General features: G+C 38.1%; 1 long non-coding RNA gene and 1 pseudogene across 1 annotated transcript in view; one reads left to right on the top strand and one right to left on the bottom strand.

Moving 5' to 3' along the window:
• Positions 1 to 2,482: 2,482 nt before the first annotated feature.
• Positions 2,483 to 24,723, top strand: part of LOC125963938 (uncharacterized) — a 54,317-nt gene continuing 32,076 nt past the window's right edge. Inside the window, exons 1-3 of the long non-coding RNA XR_007476401.1 lie at positions 2,483 to 2,497; positions 8,727 to 9,617; positions 13,026 to 13,180. This is a non-coding gene — a long non-coding RNA (uncharacterized LOC125963938). The remainder of the gene's footprint in view (positions 2,498 to 8,726; positions 9,618 to 13,025; positions 13,181 to 24,723) is intronic.
• Positions 7,132 to 9,526, bottom strand: LOC101289842 (52 kDa repressor of the inhibitor of the protein kinase-like; annotated as a pseudogene).

Raw genomic sequence — 24,723 nt, forward strand, 5'->3', positions numbered from 1 at the left:
TTTGTTCTTCTTATACCAGGAGGCACGTGATGTTGATTTGTCCCATTATTGTTGATGTAAACTTTTAATCACTTGGTTTAGATGGTGTCTTCCAGATTTGTCCACTGCTGGTCTTGGGGTGTGTCCTGCAGAGGCAGAGGATGGCTGTTGCTCTCTTTGGGGTCCTAAAAGCTGGTGGCAGAAGTATCAGAGAGTGTTCATCTACTTGAACTCTTGTTGGAGGCAGACATCTTGCTTGGGTCATTAGCCTATCTTTTTCTTTATGTAGGTTTTTATAGCTATAAATTTCCATCTAAGCACTGCTTTACCTGAACTCAAGTTTTGGTGTATTGTGTTTTTGATTTCATTCATCTAAAATTTGTTCAGAAAGTCAACATCACTAATCACGAGGGAAATGCAAATCAAAACCACAATGAGATATCACCTCATACCTGTCAGAATGGCTGTAATGAAAAAGTCTACAAATAACTAATGTTGGAGAGGATGTAGAGAAAAGGGAGCCCTTGTACACTGTTGGTGGGAATGTAAATTGGTGCAGCCACTATGGAAAACAGAATGGAGATTCCTCAAAAAACTAAAACTAGAACTACCAAATGATCCAGCAGTTCTATTCCTGGGCATATATCTGGAAAAAACAAAATACTAATTTGAAGATGCATGCACTCCAGTATTGTCTTTTTGTTTTGTTGATAGTTTCCCTTCGCTGTGCAAAGGCTTTTAAGTTTAATTAGGTCCCATTTGTTTATTTTTACTTTTGTTTTCCTTGCCTGAGGAGATAAATCCAAACGAATATTGCTAAGACTTATGTCAACACGTTACTGCAGCCTCAGTGTTCATAGCAGCACTATTTACAACAGCCAAGACATGGAAGCAACCTAAGTATTCATCAACAGATGAATGGATAAATAAGATGTGGTGCACGTGTGCAAATGTGCACACACACAGACACACACACACACAGACACACACACACACACAATGGAATATTATTCACCCATAAAAGGAACAAAATTATGCCATTTGCAGCAATGTGGATGGACCTAGAGAATATTGTGCTTAGTGAAATAAGTCAGAGAAAGACTTATTGTTCACTTATTATGTGGGATCTAAAAATTATACAAATGAATGTATATGCAAACAGAAATAGACTTGCAGATAAAGGAAACAAACTTGTGGTTACAAAAGGGGAGAGGGAATGGGGGAAGGACAAATTAGGGGTTTGGGATTAATAGTTACAAGCTACTATGTGTAAAATAGATAAGCAACAAGGATATATTCCATAGCAAAGGGAGTTACAGCCATTATTTTGTAATAACTTATGATGGAGTACAATCTGTGAAAATAATGAATCACTATGCTGTACACTCAAAAATAATATAATATTGTAAATCAAGTATACTTCAATTTTTTAAGTCAGTATACTAACAACAACAACAACAACAATGGCAGCAGCAACAACAACAAACCCTGGGGAGAGGGTGGAATCTGATTTCCAGAATTGCCACATAATATTATATTTTAAATATAAATTTTCTACAAAATTTTGAGAATTCCTTTGGAATGTGGCACTGGTAATTTTATTTTTAAAAGGTGATTATTAAGTGAGACCAGTGTTAAGGACCATTGTACTATACCATATTGTCTCAAAGGCCCTATCATTCCTTTGTTTTAATTTTTAGATTCCACATATAAGTGAAAACATACAATATTTGTCTTTCTCTGACTTATTTTACTAAGCATAATACCCTCCACATCCATCCATGTTGTTGGAAATGGCATAATTTCATTCTTTTTTATGGCTGAGTAATATTCCATTGTATTATATATACCACCTCTTCTTTAACCATTCATCTTTTGATGGACAGCTAGGTTGCTTCCATATCTTGGCTACTGTAAATAGCACCTCTACAGGCCAGACATAGTATCTATGTTCAGGGACCTTCAAAGGGAAGACAAGCAAGAGAAGGAGGTGGTGGTGCTTTCCAGCCCACAGAAGGTGACTTTCAGCCATAACCTTGAGGAACCAAAGATAGACAGAGGTTAATGTGAGGTAGAGTGTTTCTATCAGCTCCATGGAGCGGGGGTATGAGGTGAGGCTCCATTTGACTGGAGACTAGGGTCGTCTCAGGCTGAAGCTTGGTTGATGTCACAGAATCCACTGTGAGGTCACTTCTATGCTGTGGAATACATAAGTTCAAAAAGAAGATAGTAATTCATTCTAAAAATGAATTTAAAACTAAGGGACGCTAAACTGAAAACAGCTTGGTTTCATGTTCTGGCTCTTCTTCTGATGGGCTTAACAGGTTACTGTCTCCTTATCTTAGATATGATGGCACCAGTGACCTCCAGCCCTTCCCATGCTCTTCTGTCTGTGTGATGGATTACGTGCTGCTCTCCTCCACAGCTTGCAACCCGATGATGTCCACCTCTGTATTATGCACAGTACAGTAGGCATTGAGGTTCTTGCAGAACCCCAGACCACTGTCTGTGCAATAAGGTAGGCTTTGAGCTTTGTCAGCAATGAGCCAGTCCTTCTGGGTCTCTTATTTTCAGAACCTGGGGCCACTATGGAGTAGTGTGGGATTTGAGGTTCTTTAACAATGAGCCAAAACTGCTGTATCTTCTTACTCAGAACATGGGACTACTGTTTGTGTAATAGGGTAGGCTTTGAAATTTATTTTTTTTAAAAGCCAATTGTACTGGGGCTCTTACTTGAAGCCCTAGATAGAAGAGCCAGAGCTATAAGCAACAAAGGACCTACAGGGACAACGAGGGAAGGAAGGGATTCTTACTTTGATCCTCAACTAATTCACTGATGGATTCTGATTCAAAAGCCATTAATAATGTCTATATTAATTATCTGCTTAAAAAAAAAAAGCCACAGTGGCTCTCCATTGCCCAATGAATCAAGTGCAAACTCTTAACATAGTATTTGAGATCTTTGGCAATCTGGATACAACCAAATTCCAGAGTCTTATACATGAGTCCATATTGATATAAATAATTGAATAAATAAATGAGGGAGAAGAGATAGCTCTTCCTTGCTGTAGAATTCCAACTAATGAGTGTGAAAGGAATGAGGAAAACAGAAAATCACCATTAGGTCAATACCACAGGAATAACTGCAGATAAAATCCACTGATGGATGCTAAAATTAGGAGGTGAAAATTTGGGAAGAAATATACTTGTAGAGCTTCATACCATCTCTTCCAAAATATTTATTTACTGCAAAGGAAAATATATTACCTTGACAGTGGAGAGACCTGATGGAAACCCTCTTAACCAAGTGATCAAAGTCAAAGTCACCAGTAATAAGACATATCAACAACCTAAATCCTGTGATAGGATGCCCTCAGAAGGACACAAAATCACTTCTGCAGTGTTCTTGTCTAAAATGCATAACCTCAGACTAATCATGAAGAAATATCAGACAAACCCAAATTGAGGAACATTAAAATAGGAGATCAATGCCCTTAGAACGTGTCAAGGTCATGAAAGACAAGGAAAGACTGAGGAACTGCTGCAGATTAGAGGAGACTAAGGAGAAATAACTAGTGCAGTGTGAGATCCTGGATTGGACCTTTTCAAAAATAGTTTCAGTGGAAAAACTTATGAAATTCAAATACAGTTTTTACAGTAGTCAATAACATTGTACTAATGTTAATTTCCTGATTCTCATGCTTGTACTGTGGTTATGTAAGATGTTAACGTGAGGGGAAGCTGGTTGAAAGATATCAGGACACTGTTATATTTGCAACTTTTATTTTTTAATATTTATTTATTTATTTATTATTTTTTTGGCTGCTTCGGGTCTTAGTTGTGGCACACTGGATCTTTCACTGTGGCGCACAGGTGCTTCCTTGTGGTGCATGGGCTTCTCCCTAGTTGTGGCGTGTGGGCTTCTCTCTAGTTGTGGTGCACGGGCTCCAGAGCACCAGGGCTCTGTAGTTGTGGCACACAAGCTCTCTAGTTGTGGTGCGTGGGCTCACTAGTTGCGGTGTGCGGGCTTAGTTGCCACAAGGCATGTGGGATCTTAGTTCCCTGACCGAGGATCGAACTGGCATCCCCCTGCGTTGCAAGATGGATTCTTAACCACTGGACCACCAGGGAAGTCCTGCAACTTTTACATAACTTTTATATGCTTGCTCTTTAAAATGAATACCCATTTTCACTTATTACATTAGTAATTAAAAGAAATAATTCCCAGTATATGGCAAAGAGCACAGGTTATATAGTCAGAAAGACACAGCGTGATATTCTAGCTCTACTACATATTAGCTTGTGTGACTTATGCAGGTCACTTCAGTCCTCTGAGCCTCTGTTTTCTTCATATGACTTTCTTCAAACTGAGATGAAAATGCCTTAAGCATAAAATTGTTACAAGCATGAGTTATGCTTGTAAAGCACCAGGTGTAGCACCTGGCACAGAACAGGTAGCAGGAAGTCTAAGTTTTTCTTTCCATAAGAGACAGTCAATTCACTACACAATTGAATTGACCCAGTGCCCTATAGGAGATCATGGTCCAGAGATCATGTGCTATGGAGATCATAGTCCAGAGAGGGATGCAGTCAGATCACTTCAATTTCACTCAATTTCTTTCTTGTGCTTATCAATATATACCCTGCATGACCCATGATTTGGTATTTGTGATCCTCATGAGCAGCTGAAGAAAAAAAAAAAAGAAAGTTTGCAATCCACTCTACTACACTGCAAGCTCCTTGAGAAGAGGGTTACTGTTTCACTTATTCTTCACAGAGGCCTTAGTATAGGCCCTTTCACAGAAGGAAGGGCTTTCTGGCCACCCACTTAGACTCCTATGTGGTAGGTTGAGTCCAGTATTTATGATGGGGGAGAAGCTGCATCCTCTCTTCCCTGGGATGCCCTGGCCTTTCCCTCCTTTTTTTCTTTTTAACTCTTAGTGGTTCCCTGGTAGGCTAACCAGCATATGGATAATATGAGGGTTTTTCTGTACTGCCCCACCTTATGGTGTTGGAATGGCTTTAATTGGAACTTATCCTTTCCCTTTCTTTCCATTTGGGTTTCATTCTTGGGTTGGGAAACTCTCTGGCTTCTGTTCCATTCACTTGTGTTGCCTTAACCCTGCAAGTTTGGGATGAGGTGTCCCACTACTGAATCTTAAGCTGTTTCTGCAACAGGCTTCTGTAATCACCACACTCACGCTGCCCTCTGGGGAGAGATCAGCAGTTCCTGCTGACATACTAGAAGGCCAGGCTTGTGGCCCTTGCTGCAGCCATTTTAAACATTCTTGAGTATATTTCACAGTGCCTGCCGTGGACATGCTGGCTCCACTTCCTCCTGGGCCTATGAAGGCTGCTCTGGCCAGGGCTGAGATTAACTGTCCTGAGTCTGCAGACTCAGTTGCTCTCATGTCTCTAGCACCTGTAGTGGTGCATGGTGCCTGTTGTCATTGCTACTGCCACTCCTGTTGTTGTCAGGCACCAAAAGTCTCTGGATTTCAAGAAAGAGTGTGCTTCTCTGCAGTAAAAGATAAACTCAGTAGGCCTGGGTTGTCTAAAACCTGCACATTTCAAAGAAAGGTTTGACCACTTGCCAGGCTCCCAGGAGGTAACCTCTAAGTTTTTGGAATATCCTGCCTGATAAAAGCATCTTTTTTACATGGGGCTTTGGGACACTTAGTATCAGTTTGGCCTCTGAGAGGCTAGAGACTAAGTAACGAAGGTCAGCCATGTATGCACACCTTGTCTACATGACTGACCCTGAATAAAAACTCTGGACACCAAGGCTCAAGTGAACTTCATGGGTTGGCAGTACTTTGTGCATGTTGTCTCTCATTGTTGATAGAAGACTTAAATGTTGTCTGTATCAATCCACTGGGAGAGGACAGATGGAAGCTCGCATCTGATGGCTCTTCTAGACTCTTCCCTGTGTATCTTTTTCCTGGCTAATTTTAATCTGTATCTTTTTTTCCTTTTTTTTAAACTGAGGTATAGTTGATTTACAGTATTATATTAGTTTCAGGTGTACAACATAGTGATTCAAAGTTTTTATAGATTATATTTCATTTAAAGTTATTATAAAATATTGGATGTATTCCCTGTGCTGTACAATATATCGTTGTAGCTTATTTATTTTGTACACAGTTTGTACCTCTTAATCTCCTACCTCCCCACATTGGTAACTTTTATTTTTTTAAACAAAATTCACATTTTATTTAGGTTGAAGTAAACTATACAAAATTGATTTTCTTCACCAAAAATAACAGCAATATTTTCTGTATTATTCCTAGATAAACCACAAAACACTTATTTTTGTAGGTTTTCTAGGTTTTGCTTGTAAACCAAGGTGAGACAGTAGATACAGTCATGGAAAAAGACAGAAGAAAACAGAGAAATCAGTTGTCAGTATCCATGGCCTCTGATCCTGTCTTGACCATGAAAGAGAAGTGTTCAACATATATCTGTCAAAAAGCTTATGAAGATGTAGGCTCAATAAAGGAATGTAAACAGCAACAATCAGATGTGGAACAACAAGGGAAGGCTCTTCCATTCAAACTTTAACTATAACTTGTTCCTTCAACTTCATTTGATAAAGACAAAATCTACACTGAAATCCTTGTTTGGCAAACTCACACGTTTCTCTTACAGTCTGATAATTTTCTTAACTGTCCCTTACAGATTTTTAACAGCATACTTAAAACTCCTACTATTCAAAGGTCAGTCATGAGCTTCATTGTAATGTTTTGTAAAATGTATTCCTTCCTCCCACACCTCCTCAAAATTTATTTCTTCAAAGAACTGATAACTCAGTACCTGACAATTGGATCCACAGTGACAAATGTTATATCTAAAATGACTTAACTAATACAATTTCAAAGTGCCATTAGCAGAGATCACACAGAGTGTAACATGGTACTTTCAATGCTATCTTCTGGAAGAACGGTTAGGTCTCCAAAGCATAGGACTTCAAACGGGCCATTTAAACAGGAAGATTATCAATGACTAATGTACTCAATGCGAGGCCTACAGATCAAGATATTCAGTGATTAAGTGGCCTACGTACACCTTACAACTTTTCTGAAAGGTATTTTCAGATTTCTTACAGATTTTTTCAAATATCAAATATAAGAGAAAGCCTATTTTAAAAGTCTCTTAGGTATTTTAAATGGTTTCTGAATTATCTGTAGGAAGCTCTGACTTGACTTGTATAGAGTTTGATATATGTATCCACCATTAAATCCAAATCGCGTTTTACATCAAAATTTATGTTAAGCAAAGCCAAGTTACTTGACCTTTGGTCTGTCAAAGTGTTCCTCAGGTATGCTTTGAGACGCTTTCACGCATTTTCATAGCGTTCATTCTCAACCTTCATCACAGGAAGAATACATAGGACCTTCAGCAATGCATAAACATTAGGAAAAAACTTGATGTCTGGCAGATGAAGGGCTTCATAAATAGTGGATGGAAGCTCTATATCTTTCCCTCTGTGTTTCCACTTGATTCTCCAACAATGCAGCTCAGCAGAGAGTGTGTCAGGATTAGGTAAATCACTTCCGTACATGTCAGCATGATGCTCCTCTGATGTATTGAATTTAAGCTGTCCCATGACATAGGGTACCAGAGATAAGCATTTAAGAGCTTTGAGGTGTTGTTCTGAGAATATATCTTTCAGTTCCTGAATAATGTGTTCCACTGTTGGAACATTTAGAGTTTCTTTATAGTAACTCTCAGAGGTTAGCTGAAATTCCAGGTTACTATGCTGAGCTCTGCAAAATTTCCCTGGGAGTTTCATCTGAATATCAAGTTTGGTTGCCAAATTTGTGGCTTCCTCAAACCAGAATTCATGATAAACTTCGATATTTTCCATCACTTCATTTAGTGAATGCAGCACTGCAAACTACTGGCTGCAAAGAAGGCATCAGAAGTTTGCCCCTGAAGATTTTTCCCAAAGGCTCTTGTAAAAGATAGAACATTTTTAAGAACAATGTTGGTAACGATGAAATCAAAATCTGTTACTGCACTACAGAGTACAAATGCTCGGCCAGCTATACAGTTATTCCATCTAACATTTGTGTCACTGTTTATACCATCTATACATAAAACAAGTGTTTGTAGGAGGTCCACTAAGATTTCAAAAGCATCATGCCTGCCTGTCCACTGAGAATGGCAAATTTCCTTCAGTTCTTTGCCCCTTTCTTCATTGTTCTGAAATAGAACAGAAATTACATTGTCAAGCTCTAAAAGCAGTTGTGGTGATTGATGGGAAAAAGAACAAACTTCCTCAATTGTTCCTAATGCGACAGATACTCCCATAACAGGCACTGATTTTGCCAACCACATATTTAAGGCACAGGAAGAGCAGAGTGTGTAGATAGCTTGGGGATATTTCTCTAAAAGTCTAGAAGCAACAACTTTCACTTTGGAAGAAAATCCACTGGACACAATCTAAGCCTGGCCACGACAGTACTCCATGTTGAATCCCCACTTCTCAGTTATCGTAGTGTGAAATTTCACAGCCAAAATTTCTGCATCCGCTTCATAAGGCAGGAAGCCCACAAATTCCTCTCTCAGGTTGTGAGCTTCATCAACAAACCTCACCAACACAGGCAGGTGCTCTTCCCCTGCTAAGTCCACCACATCGTCAGTGACGATGGAAAAGAAGTGAGTCTCTAACTTCCCTTAGGGTTTCTTCCCAAATGCAGCTCTCACAGCTCTCTAGCATCTGTTTCTGCTGTGTTTTCAAACAGAACAATGTGTTAACTGCTGCTGTCTCAAAGCACCTTCTCAGAACCTCTCCACCAGAATTGATCCGGCACTCCAGCAGTGCTTGAAAGTTATCAGGAGTAAAGAGACCTTCTGGGATTTCATCAGTTTCATATCCAGCCAGAGGTATGTTCTGTTTTCCCATAAGAATCAAAATTTCAAATAAAGATTTTAAGTATTCTTTGTTTTCCTTCTCTTCAAGGGTTAAAGTTAAAATGTCTTCACCCTGCTCTTCACTCCCTTCTTCTGCACTGGGGTTCTGAGCATTGTTGCTGTTTATTTCCTTATGTTTTGGTTCCTGTTCAGAAGTTTCATCAATTTTTTTCTGTTTCAGTGTCCTGATTTCATCTTCACTCAATTCTTTTATTCGTTTTCTGTGTCTACTATGTGGATTATTCAAATGGCTGGTAAGATCAAATATTGTTGGCATTGCATTATCTCGAAGAACTGTCCTATAAGGACTCTCCCAATGACTTCACATGTATTTGCTTCAAGTAATTTTGAGAAATACAATAACCCAATCATTCTTTAGTTTTCTGATGCCTCTGCAAAATGTATAGTTCTACAGATCGTAGACGTCTCAAAGTGTTTGGCACACAATCAGTAATGTTTATTTAGTTTATCAGGTGTTTTATCTTCTAAGTCTGCTCTCCTACAATTCTCCACCGACTTCTGGCAACTGGCTGGATCCCATGGGAACCTGAAAAAGGCCAGGTCCGACTGCGTGCTCTTCCGCGTGCAGTTGGGGGCCCGCGCAGAAGTTCCGCATCGTAGTCTGCCAGCCGGCTGGCCCAGCCCTCACAGCCCTCGCGCTGCCGCTGCTGGTGCACCTCCCGCCCGCCCAGGACGCTGCCGCCTCCTTACCACCCGCATTGGTAACTATTACTTTGTTTTCTATATCTGTGAGTCTGTTTCTGTTTTGTCATATTCATTCATTTGTATTTTTTAGATTCCATATATAAATGGTAACATACAGTATTTGTCTTTCTCTGACTTATTTCACTAAGCATAATACCCACCAGATCTGCCCATCTTGTGGGAAATGGCAAAATTTCATTCGTTTTACGACTGAGTAATATTCCATTGATGTGTGTGTGTGTGTGTGTGTGTGTGTGTGTACCACATCTTTATCCATTCATCTGTTGAGGGACAGGTCATCTGTTGTTGACTATGGTAAATAATGCTACTATGAACACTGGTGTGCATGTATCTTTTCAAATTAGTGTTGTTTTCTTCAGATATATACTATGGAATGGAATTGCTGTGTCATATGGTAGCTCTATTTTTAGTTTTTTGAGGAACCTTCATACTGTTTTCCACAATGGCTGCACCAATGTACATTCCTACCAACAGTGCACAACAGTTTCCTTTTCTCCACATAGTCGCCAACATTTATTATTTGTGGTCTTTTTAACAATAGCCATTCTGATAGGTGTGAGGTGATTTTTTTTGTGGTTTTGATCTGCATTTCTCTGATGATAAGTGATGTTGGGCATCTTTTCATATGCCTGTTGGCCATCTGAAAGTCTTGTTTGGAAAAATGTCTATCAGCTCCTCTGCCCAGTTTTTAATAGGATTGTTTGTTCTCTGTTGTTGAGTTGTATGAGTTCTCTATATATTTTGGATATTAACCTTTTATTAGATATATGATTTGCAAATATTTTCTCCCATTTGGTATGTTGTCTTTTCATTTTGTCGATGGCTTTCTTTGCTGTGCAAAAGCTCTTAAGTTTAATTAGATCCCATTTGTTTATTTTTGCTTTCGTTTCCTCTGCCTTAGGAGACAGATTTTAAAAAATATTGGTACAATTTATGTCACAGTGTGTTCTGCCTATGCTTCTTCCAGGAGTCTTATGGTTTCTAGTCTTACATTTAGGTTTTTAATCCATTTTGAGTTTGTTTTTGTATATGGTCGCAGAAAATGTTCTAATTTCATTCTTTTACATGTAACTGTCCAACTTTCCAACCACCACTTATTGAATAGTCTGTCTTTTCCCGCATTGTCTATTCTTGCCTCCTTTGTCATAGATTAATTGACCATAAGTGTGTGGGTTTATTTCTGGCTTTCTATTCTGTTTCATTGATCTTTCTGTCTGTTTTTGTGCCAGTACCGTATTCTTTTGATTACTGTAGCTTTGTAGTATAGTCTGAAGTCAGGAAGCATGATTCCCCCAGGTCTATTCTTCTTTCTCAAGATTGTTTTGGTTACTCAGGGTCTTTTGTGCTCCCATACAAATTTTAAAATTATTTGCTCTAGTTCTGTGAAAAATGCCATTGGTATTTTGATAGGGATTGTGTTGAATCTGTAGATTGCCTTGGGTGAAAGTTTAGTATTTTTAAGTAACAAACATTTATTATCTCACAGTTTCTGTGGGACAGGAATTTGGGCATGGCTTTGCTGAGTCCTCTGGCTCACAGTTTCTCACAGGACTTCAGTCAAGCTTTCAGGTGCTGAGGACTCGTGTGAAGATTTGATTAGGGAAGGATCTGCTCCCAAGTTCACTTAAGTGATTATTTCATTCAGTTACTCAAGAGCTGTTGGACTGTAGACCTCAGTCCATGGATGAGTAGCAGGCAGGTGATTTGAGACAGTGGACCAAGGAACTAGGAAGTATCCTCTGAGGGTTGAAAGGACTGAGCTGATGCTGAGGAAAAATTTATTCCAAACCTGGAAAAAGGCAAAATGCTCATTGCTTGATTCCTTCATATCATGCTAAAGCTTCATCAGAGAAATCAGTTAGGCTTTCATCTGACTCTGGAATATAACTAACAATTAACAGTTGGCAAGGGTACAGACAGCTCTGTAAAGTTAGCGGTTAGTTTATTGAAAATTATAGGGTTTGATATTTTGCTGCATTGTGGAGAAGATAACCCTAAAGTTTATAGGCTTGTTCTCTTGAAGAATATTTATAGATTTTTCATCTGACTGAGCAATTTTCGATTCTTTTCCCTTTGAATAGTACAGAACTATGTTCTTCAAATGCTCTTGCCACCAACCCCATTGTCTTCTAATTGGTTTTTTCATTAATAAGTTAAAATTTGGCACGTGATTATTACCTGTTGTTTTTAACAGTGAGTGCCAATTAGACTGTGGAAAACAGACTTGACCAAAGATACTGCTCTGAGTATTGCAAGCCATAGAAATGATAAAAGCAGATGACATTCTGCCATCTGCAGAGGGAGAGGCGTGGGGATGTTTTGTCTCTGTACAATCTTAGAGCAAAACTAAAACAGCTAAAGTGAGGCTTGTACCTACAAGTTCTGATTATGTTATCTTATATGATGAAATTCTAGTTGTTGCAGGAAAGGATCAGAGAAATAAGCAATACGTTTTTCCTAAGCAAGCCAATGAGTCCTAGGGAATTTTATAAAAGGAAGCTGAAACTGGCTAGACAATGTGACTGTCTTTGGAAACTGGTTTTGTTTTTCAAGGAGAGGGAGTAAGAGAACAGTGTTTACCTCATGATCTCAGTTACTGAGTCAGTGGATAAAAGTCCAGTAAGTTCATACACAGCAAACACAGCAGAGAGTACAGTAACTGCTTCAAAGTATTTTCAGAGAAACACCAGAAGGCAGAATGATTCAAAAAAAGAAATAAGTGGCTGGAAGCATATGGACTAGCTAATTTAGGGAATCAGATGTAAAATATATAACTCTGCCACTCTGAAAAGTTTTGGTAAATGCTATTCACACCAGGGAGCTTCCTAGCCTACAGAAAAAAATAGATTGAACAGGAAGAACCAAGGTAGCATGAAGAATTTCAGGAGTATTTTAAGTAATCCTACTATCTAGAGATCAGGGAACCTAATTTCTATGACTTGTAGAGCTTTCTCCTTAATTCATGATGACTAATTAATAAACTGAACTCAGGGAATGGGATAGTTTTAGATACAGAGAAGGAGTCTGAGGCTTTCATGAGATGGTTTTGATCATTAGTTTTAGATAATGAAGGTAATTCTATTTTAAACTGGAGAATTTTCAAGAAAAAATATTTGCAGTAGTATAATTATGTTGTACTCAAATGATACAAATGTTTTTTGAAAATTACATGTTCCTTCTGCTCTCTTAATAGACCTGTTTGATATAAGAATCTTTCAAACAATAGTTAAAATTTAGGCACAGTTAGAAGTTAATTTACTCCAGTGGAAATTTGCTCAAATTTGTGTCTTATATATACTCACCTCTGTGACCACAGAATTCTAATTTGTCAATGTGTATAAACACAGGGTTTGGCAACATAATCAAAAATATCATATTTCTTACAATTTTCTCTCTTCCTCAAGGCCCTTATGTCTTGCAAACTTCTCTCCATACATTGGCTGGTTCTGATGGTGCTGACCACAGCACGAGGCCTCTGGGAGCTGAGGGAATTCCCCCGTTGTGCTGGGTTCTGGCTCGCCTGCATTCCTTGCCTTCCTCTGGTGCTGCCCTGGCTCAGGTAAGTGCAATATTGTGCAGTGTGGTCCTCTCCCACTGATGAATCATCAGTGTTCCTAACAAGCCTGGCAGGTGACTTGTTGCTTCCTGTACTCAGACCCATCTACACAACTGAGGAAAACGGCTCAGGTTAAGTTCCAGGATCTAATGTCAATTAGAATTTAATTAATAATGAGTCAGTAAGGAAGATAGAGGTGAATACATCTAACATCCTAACCTCCACTGTCTTCTGCAGTGACTTTCATCCAATAATTTGTATTTGTATTATTATAGGAGAATTCATTCTTCTTTGAAAATTTTAAGACTTATGTAGAGTTCCCAATAATCCATGTGGCTATTTTTTCCTTGAATTTTATTTTTTTATTCTACATGGAATTATTTTACTTAGTACAAATACTTTTACTTCTAAATGTAAATATCTTCAGATTTTAGATCGCAAAAGTGAAATAGAACATTCTCTAGGATAGCTCACATACTAGGATACAAAACAAGCCTCAACAGATTTAAAGAGTAAGAATTATTTCAAGCATCTTTTCTGACCACAATGGCATGAAACTAGAAATCAACCACAGGAGGAGAAACAAAGAAAAAGGCAATTACATGGAGACTAAGAAACATGTTACTAAAAAAACTAATGGGTTAATGATGAAACCAAAGAGGAAATAAAAAAACAAATACCTCGAGACAAACAACAATGAAAACAAAACACAACCATACAAAATCTATGCATGCAGCAAAAATAGTCCTAAGAGGGAAGTTTGTAGTGATACAGGTCTTCCTCAAAAAACAAAAATAATCCTAAATAGGGACTTCCCTGGGGCACAGTGGTTAAGAATCTGCCTGCCAATGCAGGGGACACAGGTTTGATCCCTGGTCTGGGAAGATTCCACATGCCACGGAGCAACTAAGCCTGTGTGCCGCAACTACTGAGCCTGCGTGCCACAACCACTGAAGCCCACATGTCTAGAGTCTGTGCTCTGCAACAAGAGAAGCCACTGCAATGAGAAACCAGAGCACCACAATGAAGAGTAGCCCCCACTCACCACAACTAGAGAAAGCCCGTGCGCAACAATGAAGACTCAACATAGCCAAAAATAAATAAATAAATTTTTAAAAAAGAATTTTTACTTATTAAAAAAAGACATAAAAGAGGAGAAATAGCAACTGATACTGCAGAAATACAAAAAAATCATAAGAAAATATTAAGAACAGTTATATGCCAAAACGGATGACCTAGAAGAAACGGACAAGTGTGTAGAAACATACAGCCTGCCAAAACTGAATCAAAAAGAAACAGATAATTTGAACAGACTGATTACTAGAAGTGAAATAGAATCTGTAATTTAAAAAACTCCCTGAAAAAAAAGTCCAGGATAGGATGACTTCACTGGGGAATTCTACCAAACACACAAAGAATAACTTATACCGAAAAGACTCTTCCAAAAGACTGAAGAGGAGGGAACACTCCCAAAGTCATTCTATGAAGCCACCATCACCATGATACCAAAACCAGATAAAGACCCTACCAAAAAAGAAAATTACAGACCAATAATCTTTGATAAATATAGGTGCAAAATTCCTCAACAAAATAGTAGCAGACTGAATCCCACAACACATAAAAAGGATCATATATTGTGATCAAGTTGGATTCATCCCAGAGTCACAAGGATGGTTCAGCATATGCAAATCAATCAATGTGATACACCACATCAACAAAAGAAAAGACAAAAACCACATGATCATCTCAGTAGATGCAGAAAAATCATTTGATGAAATTCAGCATTCATTCATGATAAAAACTCTTGTGAAAGTGGATATAGAGGGAACATATCTCAAAATAATAAAAACCATTTATGACAAAACCACAGCCAACATAACATTCAGTGGTGAAAAGCTGAAAGCCTTCCTGCTAAAATCTGGAAAAAGCCAAGGATGCCAACTCTCACCAATTCTATTCGACATAGTATTGGAAGTCCTAGTGACAGCAATCAGACAAGAAAAATAAATAAAAGGTATCAAATGGGAAGGGAAGAGGTAAAATTATCATTATGTGCAAATGACAAGATACTCTATATAGAAAACCCTAAAGACTCCACACAAAAATGGTTAGAACTGATAAATGAATTCAGAAATGTAGCAGGATACAAGATTATTATACAGAAATCTTTTGGCATTTCTTTACACTAACAATGAAATATCAGAAAGAGAAAGTTAAAAACAATCCCATTTAAAACCACATCAAAAATATAAAATAAAATGCCTAGGAATAAACCTAACCAAGGACATTAAAGACTTATACACTGAGAACTATAAAACATTGGTAAAGGAAACTGAAGATGATTCAAGGAAACAGAAAGGCATCCCATGCTCTTGGATTGGAAGAATTAATATTGTTAAAAGGGCCATACTATGGAAAGCAATCTACAAATTTAATGCAATCCCTATCAAATTACCCATGACATTTTCCACAGAACTAAAGCAAGTAATCCTAAAATTTATATGGAATCATAAAAGACCCAGAATTGCCAAAGCAATCCTGAAAATAAAAGAACAACAACAATGAAAAAACAAGAACAAAGTTGGAGGCATAAGCCTCCCAGACTTCAGACAATACTACAAAGCTACAGTAATCAAAACAGTATGATACTGGCACAGAAACATACACATAGATCAATGGAATAGAATAGAGAGCCTAGAAATAAACCCATACACCTACGGTCAATTAATCTTTGACAAAGGAGGCAAGAATTTACAAGTGGTGCTTGGAAAGCTGGACAGCTGCATGTAAATCAATGAAGTTAGAACACTGCTTCACACCATATACAAAAATATACTCAAAATGACTTAAAGACTTAAATGTAAGATGACTCCAGCCTCCTGATTGCAACAGTGCCCTAGGCCATAGGTAAGCGGGCAGCAGCAGCAGCAGCACGACCTAGGACCCTATCCCTGCAGCTGCAGAGACACCCATGACTCTGACCCTACGTTCCCTCACTTACAGTGGTGGCACCAGCAAACCGAACAACCCCAGAGGCACAATCAGTGATAAGGCTGGCATGGGGCGACACCTCTGTCTGAGGCAGTGGAGGGTGAAAGTGCGGACTCTCAAATAGAATCAGAGGCAGCTCAGGTAAGAGAAACCAAAAAGGTGTGCTATAGCGCCACTTACTGGAAATGAAAAGAAAGGCCTCTAATTTCTAAACAACTGAATCATTAAAATCAAGTAGCAAGTTGGCTACGTCAACGCACTGGCAGAGGAACAACTCATCAAGCAGTACAGTAACAACAGTAATAATAACACTATACCACAAAAAGGTAATGACACTTCTACAGAAACCAAACTTAAGGTCATGAAATATTATGATCGAACAGAGGATTCAAAATAGGTGTCATAAAGAAACTCAACAAGCTACAAGAAAACTCAGAAAGGCAGTTCAGTAAGCTCAGGAATAAAGTTAATGAGCATAAGAAATACTTTACCAAAGAGATTGAAATTCTAAAAAGAACCAAATAGAAATCCTGGAGCTGAAGAACTCAGTAAATGAGACAAAGAGTGCATTAGAAAGCATTGGAAATAGAGCAGACCATATGGAAGAGAGAATTAGAGAGCTTGAAGATAGAAATATAGAAATGACATAAGTGGAAGAGAAAAGAGAATATTTTGTAAAGTGAGGAAAGTCTACAAGAGCTATCCACCTTTTTTAGGAATAGCAACGTTAGGGTAATAGGTATCCCAGAAGGAAAAGAGGGGAGGAGGGAGCACAGAGTTTATTTAAAGAAATAATAGCTGAGGTGGCCAATATGGGGGAGTAGGAAGACCCTGAGCTCACCCCCTATGTGCATACCAAAATTACAACTACTTACAGAACAACTGTCGATGAAAATGACCTGAAGACTAGCAGAAAAGATTTTCTGCAGCTAAAGATATAAAGAAGGAATCACAGTGAAGTGATAGGTAGGAGGGGCAAAGATACGGTATAGTCGAAACCCACACTCCCAAGTTGGGGGACCCACAAACAGGGGGAAAATCACAATTGCTGAGGTTCTCCTCAAGGAGCAAAGGGTCTGAGCTCTACATCATATTCCTTGGTCCAGGGGTCTTGCATGGGAAGGAAGGCCCCCAGAATATCTAGCTTTGAAAACCAGTGGGGCTTGTGTATGGGAGAGCCAGAGGACTGTAGGAAACAGAGACTCCAATCTTATAGGGTTCACACAAAATCTTACATGCTCCAAGACTAAATGCAGGGGCAGTAATTTGAAAGGACCTCAGGTCAGACCCACTTGCTGATCTTGGAGTGCCTCCCAGAGAGGTAGGAGGCAACTGGAACTCCCTCTGGGGACATAGACACTGGTGGAGGGCATTTTGGGGAGCTCATTCTACCACTGGTGCTGGCAAGTGCGATTTTGGAGTCCTTCCTCTAGCCTGTTAGTGCCAGGGGCTTACCTGCCCACCAGCCTGTGGGCAGCAGTCCCGTGATCCCCCAACCGAGCAGTCAGCCATCCTGGGACCCAACCCCACCCACCAGAGTGCTGGCACCAGCCACAGTACTCCCTGGTCCACACAGCCAAACATGCCAGGACCCGGCCCCACTCACCAGTGGGTTGGCAGCCTCTGCATGAGGCAGGACCTGACAGCCAACCAGGCTCGGGGCCAGCCCCACTTACCTGCTTACCCATAGGAGTCCACCCCACCGCAACAGAAGGGCCCACACAGCCCACCTAGGGGGCACCCCTAGAGCACGTAGCTCTGGTAACTAGAGGGGAGTCTGCTGCTGGGCCCCATAGCAGTCTCTGACGTAAGGCCACTTCTCCAAGTTTGGGAAATGTAACCATCCTACCTAATATGTAGAAATAAAAACAGCAAATTAGGCAAAATAAGGTGACAGAGAAATATGTTCCAAATGAAGGAACAAGATAAAAACCCAGAAGAGGAGCTAAGTGAAGTGGAGGTAACCACTTTACCCAATAAAGAGTTTAAGGTAATCATAAAGATGTGTTCAGTAAACTCAGGAGAAGAGTGGTTAAACACTGTGAGAAGTTTCACAAAGAGTTAGAAAATAAAAAGAGGAATCAAACAGAGCTGAAGAATACAATAACTGAAAAAATACACTAGAACGAATCAATGGTAGAATAGATGATACAGAGGAATGGATCAATGAACTGGAAGGCAGAGTAGTTTCCACCCAAGCTGAAGAGAAAAAAGAAAAAAGACTTTTAAAAAATTAGGATAGTTTAAGAAATCTCTGGGATAACCTCAAGTGTACTAACATTTGCATTATAGGGTCCCAAAAGGAGGAAAGAGAGAAAGGGTCAGAGAACTTATTTGAAGAGATAGATAATAGCTGAAAATTTCACTAACCTGGAAAAGGAAACGGATGTCAAGGTCCAGAAAGCTCAGAGAGTCCCAAACAAGATGAACCCAAGAGATCCACACCAAGATACAATGTAATTTAAATAGTAAAAATTAAAAGATAAAGAAAGATAGGGGTTAAAATCAGCAATAGAAAAGCAACTAGTATGTACCAGGGAACTCCCATAAGACCATCAGCTGACTTTTCAGCAGGAACTTTACAGGCCGGAAGGGAGTGGTATGATGTATTTAAAGTGATGAAAGTAAAAACCTGAAACCAAGAATACTCTACCTGGCAAGACTTTCATTCAGATTTGAAGAGAGAGAGTTTTACAAACAAGCAAAAGCTAAAAGAGTTCAGCACCACTAAACCAGCTTTACAAGAAATGTTAAAGGGACTTCTCTAAGTGGAAAAGAAGAGACTACAACTAGAAGTATGAAAATTATGAAAGGAAAAATCTCATTGGCAAAGACAAACATACAGTAATGGTAGTAGATTAACCACTTATAAAGTTAGTAGGAAGGTTAAAAGGCAAATGTAGCAAAATCATCTATATCCACACTAAGCAGTTAAAAGATAAAACAAAAAGATGTAAAATATGATGTCAAAAACATTAAATGTTTGGGTAAGGGAGTAAAAATACAAGGTTGTAAAAATGCACTTGAACTTAAGAGATCATCAACTTAAAAGAAATGTATTTACATGTATATTTACAGTTATGTTTATGTATAAACCTTATGGTAATCATAAACTAAAAATCTGTAATAGATACACACACAAAAATGAGAAAGGAATCCAAATATAATGATAAAGATAGTCATCAAGTCACAAGGGAAGAGAGCAAAAGAAGAAAGGAACAAGAACTACAAAAACAGCCCCAAAACAACAAAATGGCAATAAGTACATACCTATCAATAATCACTTTAAATGTAAATGGTCTAAATGCTCCACTCAACAGACAGGGTGACTGATTGGATAGAAAACAAAACCCATATATATGCTGCCTACAAGAAACTCACTTTAGATCTAAAGATACACACAGAGTAAAAGTGAGAGAATGGAAAATGGTATTCCATGCAAATGGAAATGAAAACTGGGGTAGCAATACTTATATCAGACAAAATAGACTTTAAAACAAAGATGGTGGGACTTCCCTCGTGGTGCAGTGGTTAAGAATCTGCCTGCCAATGCAGGGAACACGGGTTTGATCCCTGGTCTGGGAAGATCTCACGTGCCATGGAGCAACTAAGCCCGTGTACCACAACTACTGAGCCTGTGCTCTAGAGCCTGTGTGCCACAACTACTGAAGCCCACACACTCTAGGGCCTACGTGCCACAACTACTGAGCCCGCATTCTGCAGCTACCGAAGCCTGCGTGCCTAGAGGAAATAAAAAAATACCTGGAGACAAAAGAAAATGGAAAGACAGTGGTCCAAAAACTGTGGATACAGCAAAAGCAGCTCTAAATTTATAGTGATTCAAGCCTACTTCAGGAAACAAGAAAAATCTCAAATAGAAAACTTAACCTTGCTACTAAAGTAACTATAAAAAGAAGAACAAAAAAACCCCAAAGTTAGTAGAAGGAAAGAAATCTTAAAGATCAGAGCACAAATAAATGAAGTGGAGTCTAAAAAAAAAAAAAGAAAAGAAAAGATCAATAAAATTAGAGATCACTGTTTGAAAAGATAAACAAAATTCATGAACCTTTAGCCAGATTCATTAAGAAAAAAATAGAGAGGGCCCAAACAAATAAAATCTGAAATAAAAATGAGAAGTTACAACCAACACCACAGAAATACAAAGGATCATAAGAGATCACTGTAACCAATGACATGCCAATAAAATGGACACCTAGAAGAAATGGATAGAAACGTACTATCTCCTAAGACTGAATCAGGAAGAAACAGAAAATATGAACAGCCTGATTGCCAGTAATGAATGAAATTGAATCAGTAATGAAAAACATTCCCAACAGAAGTCCAGGACAAGATGGCTTCACAGGTGAATTCTACCAAACATTTAAAGAAGAGTGAATATCTATCCTTCTCAAACTATTCCAAAAATCTGAAGAGAAAGGAATGCTTTTCAAACTCATTTTATGAGGCCAGCATCACTCTGATACTAAAAGCAGACAAAGACACTGCAAAAAAAGAAAATTACAGGCTACTGTTTCTGATGACCATAGATGCAAAAATCCTCAACAAAATATCAGCAAACTGAACCCAACAATGCATTAAAAGGATCGTATACCATGATTAGATGGGATTTATCCCAGGGATGCAGTGATGATTCACTATCCACAAATCAACCAATGTGATACACCAAATTAAAGAATAAAAATCATACGATCATCTCAATAGATGCAGAAAAACTTCTGACAACATTCAACATCCACTTACGATAAAAACTCTCCAGAAATTGGGTATAGAGGGAACACACCTCAGCATAATAAAGGCCATATATTACAAGCACACAGCTAACATTATATTCAGTGGTAAAAAGCTGAAAGCATTTCCTCTAAGATCAGGAGCAAGACAAGGATGCCTGCTCTCCCCACTTTTATTCAACATAGTATCGGAAGTCCTAGACATAACATTCAGCCAAGAAAAAGAAATAAAAGGAATCCAAACTGGAAAGAAAAAAGTAAAACTGTCACTGTTTGCAGATGACATGATAGCATATACATACATAAAAATTTCTAAAGAAGCCACCAAAAAACTTAGAACTACTAAATGAATTCATTAAAGTTGTAGGTTACAAAACTGGTATACAGCCACCTCTTGCTTTTCTTTCTTTTTTTTTTTCTGTTGCATTTCTTTACACTAACAACAAACCATCACAAAGAGAAATTAAGAAAATAATACCATTTAGAATAGCATCAAAAATTATAAAATACCTAGGAATAAATCTAACAAAGGAGGCAAAAGATGTGTACACTGAAAACTATGACATTGTTGAAATAAATTGAAGAAGACGCAAATAAATAGAAAGATATTCTGTGCTAACAGATTAGAAGAATTGACACTTTTAAAATGTCCGTATTACCTAAAGCAATCTACAGATTCAATACAACCCATTTCAAAATCCCAAGGACCTTTTTTCACAGAAATAGAACAAAAAATTCTAAAATATATAGAGAGCTGCAAAGGACTCCAAATAGCCAGAGCAATCCTGAGAAAGAAAAAGCTGGAGATAGCACACTCTGATTTCAAACTGTATTACAAAGCTATAGTAATCAAAACATATGGTATTGGCAGAAAACCGGATACATAGATCAGTAGAAGAGAGTTGAGGACCCATAAATAAACCCATGTACATATGGACGATTACTTTATGACAAAGGAGCAAAGAACATACAATGGAGATAGGATAGTCTCTTCAATTAATAGTGTTGGGAAAACTAGACAGCCACATGAAAGAGAATGAAATTAGGCCACTATCGCACAGCATACAAAAAAATCGACTCAAAATGGATTAAAGACTTAGAGGTAAGACCTGAAACCATAAAACTCCTAGAAGAAAACATAGGCAGTATGCTGTTTGACATTGGTCTTAGCAACATCTTTCTAAATATGTTTTCTCAGGCAGGGGAAACAAAAGCAAAAATAAACAAGTGAGAACACATCAAACTAACAAAGGAAACCGTCAACAAAACAAAATGACAGCCTTTCAAATGGGAGAAGATATTTGCAAATCATACACATCCAGTAAGAGGTTAATATCCAAAATATATAAAGAAGTCTTAAAACTCAACAAAAAATTCCATTCTCTATATCTGCGTCTTTATTCCTGTCCTGCCCCTAGGTTCTTCAGAACCTTTTTTTTTTTTTTTTTTAGATTCCATATATATGTTAGCATACGGTATTTGTTTTTCTCTTTCTGACTTACTCCACTCTGTATGACACAGGGAGGGGGAAGGGTAAGCTGGGACGAAGTGAGAAAGAGTGTCGTGGACATATATACACTACCAAATGTAAAATAGATAGCTAGTGGGAAGCAGCCACATAGCACAGGGAGATCAGCTCAGTGCTTTGTGACCACCTAGAGGGTTGGGATAGGGAGGGTGGGAGGGAGATGCAAGAAGGAAGGGATATGGAGATATATGTATATGTATAGCTGATTCACTTTGTTATACAGAAGAAACTAACACACCATTGTAAAGCAGTTATATTCCAATAAAGATGTTAAAAAATAAAAAAATTAAAAAACAACCCTATTAAAAAATGGGCAGAAGAGCTGAAGAGACATTTTTCCAAAGACATACATATGGCCAACAGGCACACGAAAAGATGTTTAACATCACTAGTTATTAGAGAAATACAAATCGAACCACAATGAGATATCACCTCAAGCCTGTAATAATGGCTGTTATCAAAAAGGCAAGAAATAATAAGTGTTGGTGAGGATGTGGAGACAAGGGCACCCTCTTATACTGTTGCTTGGAATATAAACTGGTGCAGCCACTGTGGAAAACAGTGTGGAGATTCCACAAAAAATTAAGAATAGAATTACCATATGATCTGGCTATCCTACTTCTGGGTATTTATACAAAGAATATGAAAGCACTAATTTGAAAAGATACATGCACCCGTTTGTTCATTGCAGCATTATTTACAATAGCTAAGATAGGGAAACAACCTAAGTGCCCATCAACAGATGAATGGATAAAGATGTGGTATATATATATACAATGTAATACTACTCAGCTATAAAAAAAATAGAAAATCTTGTCATTTGCAACAGCATGGATAGACCTTGAGGGTATTATGCTAAGTGAAATAAGTCAGACGGAGAAAGACAGATACCATGATTTCACTCATATTGAAGTACAAAAAATGAACAATAAAATAAAATAATAAAATAAAATAAATGAACAAACCAAACCAAACAAAAACGAACATATAGATACAGAGAATGGAGAAGGGGCTGGGGGGAGGGCAAGAGGGCTAAGTGGGTAAAGGGGATCAACTCTATGCTGATGGATGAAAACTACATTTTTGGTGGTGAGCATGCTGTGGTGTACACAGAAGTAGAAATATGATGTTGTGCACATGAAACTTATATAATGTTATGTCACTATTACCTCAATAAAAAATTATTAAAATATTCTCTCTCTTGTGTACACGTGCACGTGTGTGTGTATGTTTACATGTGTGGCATGTTGAACTCACCAAAGTATTCAAGAAAGAATCTGCATTTAATTGCTGTTTAGGAAATGAATTATTAAGGATAGGCTAGGATTTGGGAAAGCAAAAATTAGAAGACAATTCAAGGAGGAGCAAAGATGTCATTGTGAGATGGTATGTACTGAGTGGAACTTATGAAAGGCTGGAATGGTCTTGGAAAGGAGATGGAGATTTGGAGTTTATCATGAAAGCAATGTCAAGCCATTGAAAGTTTTCGAGCTAGGAGGTAACAGTTAATATTAGTTTGTGTCACAATTTCTAAGGTTTTACTGTGGAAGTTTGTAGTTAGATTTAATCCAAGGAATTCATATGTGGGAAAAAAAGGTGAAAGGATGGACTGAGAGATTTTCGTCTTGCCTTGCTTCGTTTTCTGCATATGTTGTCCACTTTGAAAACATAAAAAAGTATTATTTCTCTAATGTTTCTCCACAGGTTTTACTAAGGTACCCAAGAGGAATTCACATGCCAGGATCCTTTATAAAGCTATCATTCCTGAGTTACTGTCTTTTACCTCTAAAGACATTCACTTGCCCATCCCATGTGGTCATTTTGGGAAATTGCCCCAGTTTATAGTTTTGAGCAAAGCTTATTAATTGGAGAGTTATTTGAGACATCTCCTTACTGGTGCTTCTGAATTTTTATGTATCTCCCAGCAGCAATTACCTCATGGAAAAGTATTTGTTAACTTTCTCAATTAAGAATGTGCTGTCCATTGTACCCTCACTCCTATTTACCAACTTTGATTAAAGCTTCTCCCACAAACAATATTTGTTAATGCCCAGGCATTGGGATTGTGTTTAGAAGCAGTAACTAATTCATTATATTCAAACTTGGCAACTCTGTGGCAGAATTCACTCACTGCCTCCCCCACTACAGATAGGGTTTTATGTAAATATTTATATAAGAGTTTTGTATTTATTCATTTAGACCTTTTCAAAACCTTATTAGCTAATTCTGTCTAGGGTATTAAAGGAAAATCATTGAGAATAATTTTATTTGGATTTCCT

This window comes from Orcinus orca, chromosome 3 (assembly GCF_937001465.1).
Source record: "Orcinus orca chromosome 3, mOrcOrc1.1, whole genome shotgun sequence".
In the NCBI taxonomy this organism is placed as follows: Eukaryota; Metazoa; Chordata; class Mammalia; order Artiodactyla; family Delphinidae; genus Orcinus; species Orcinus orca.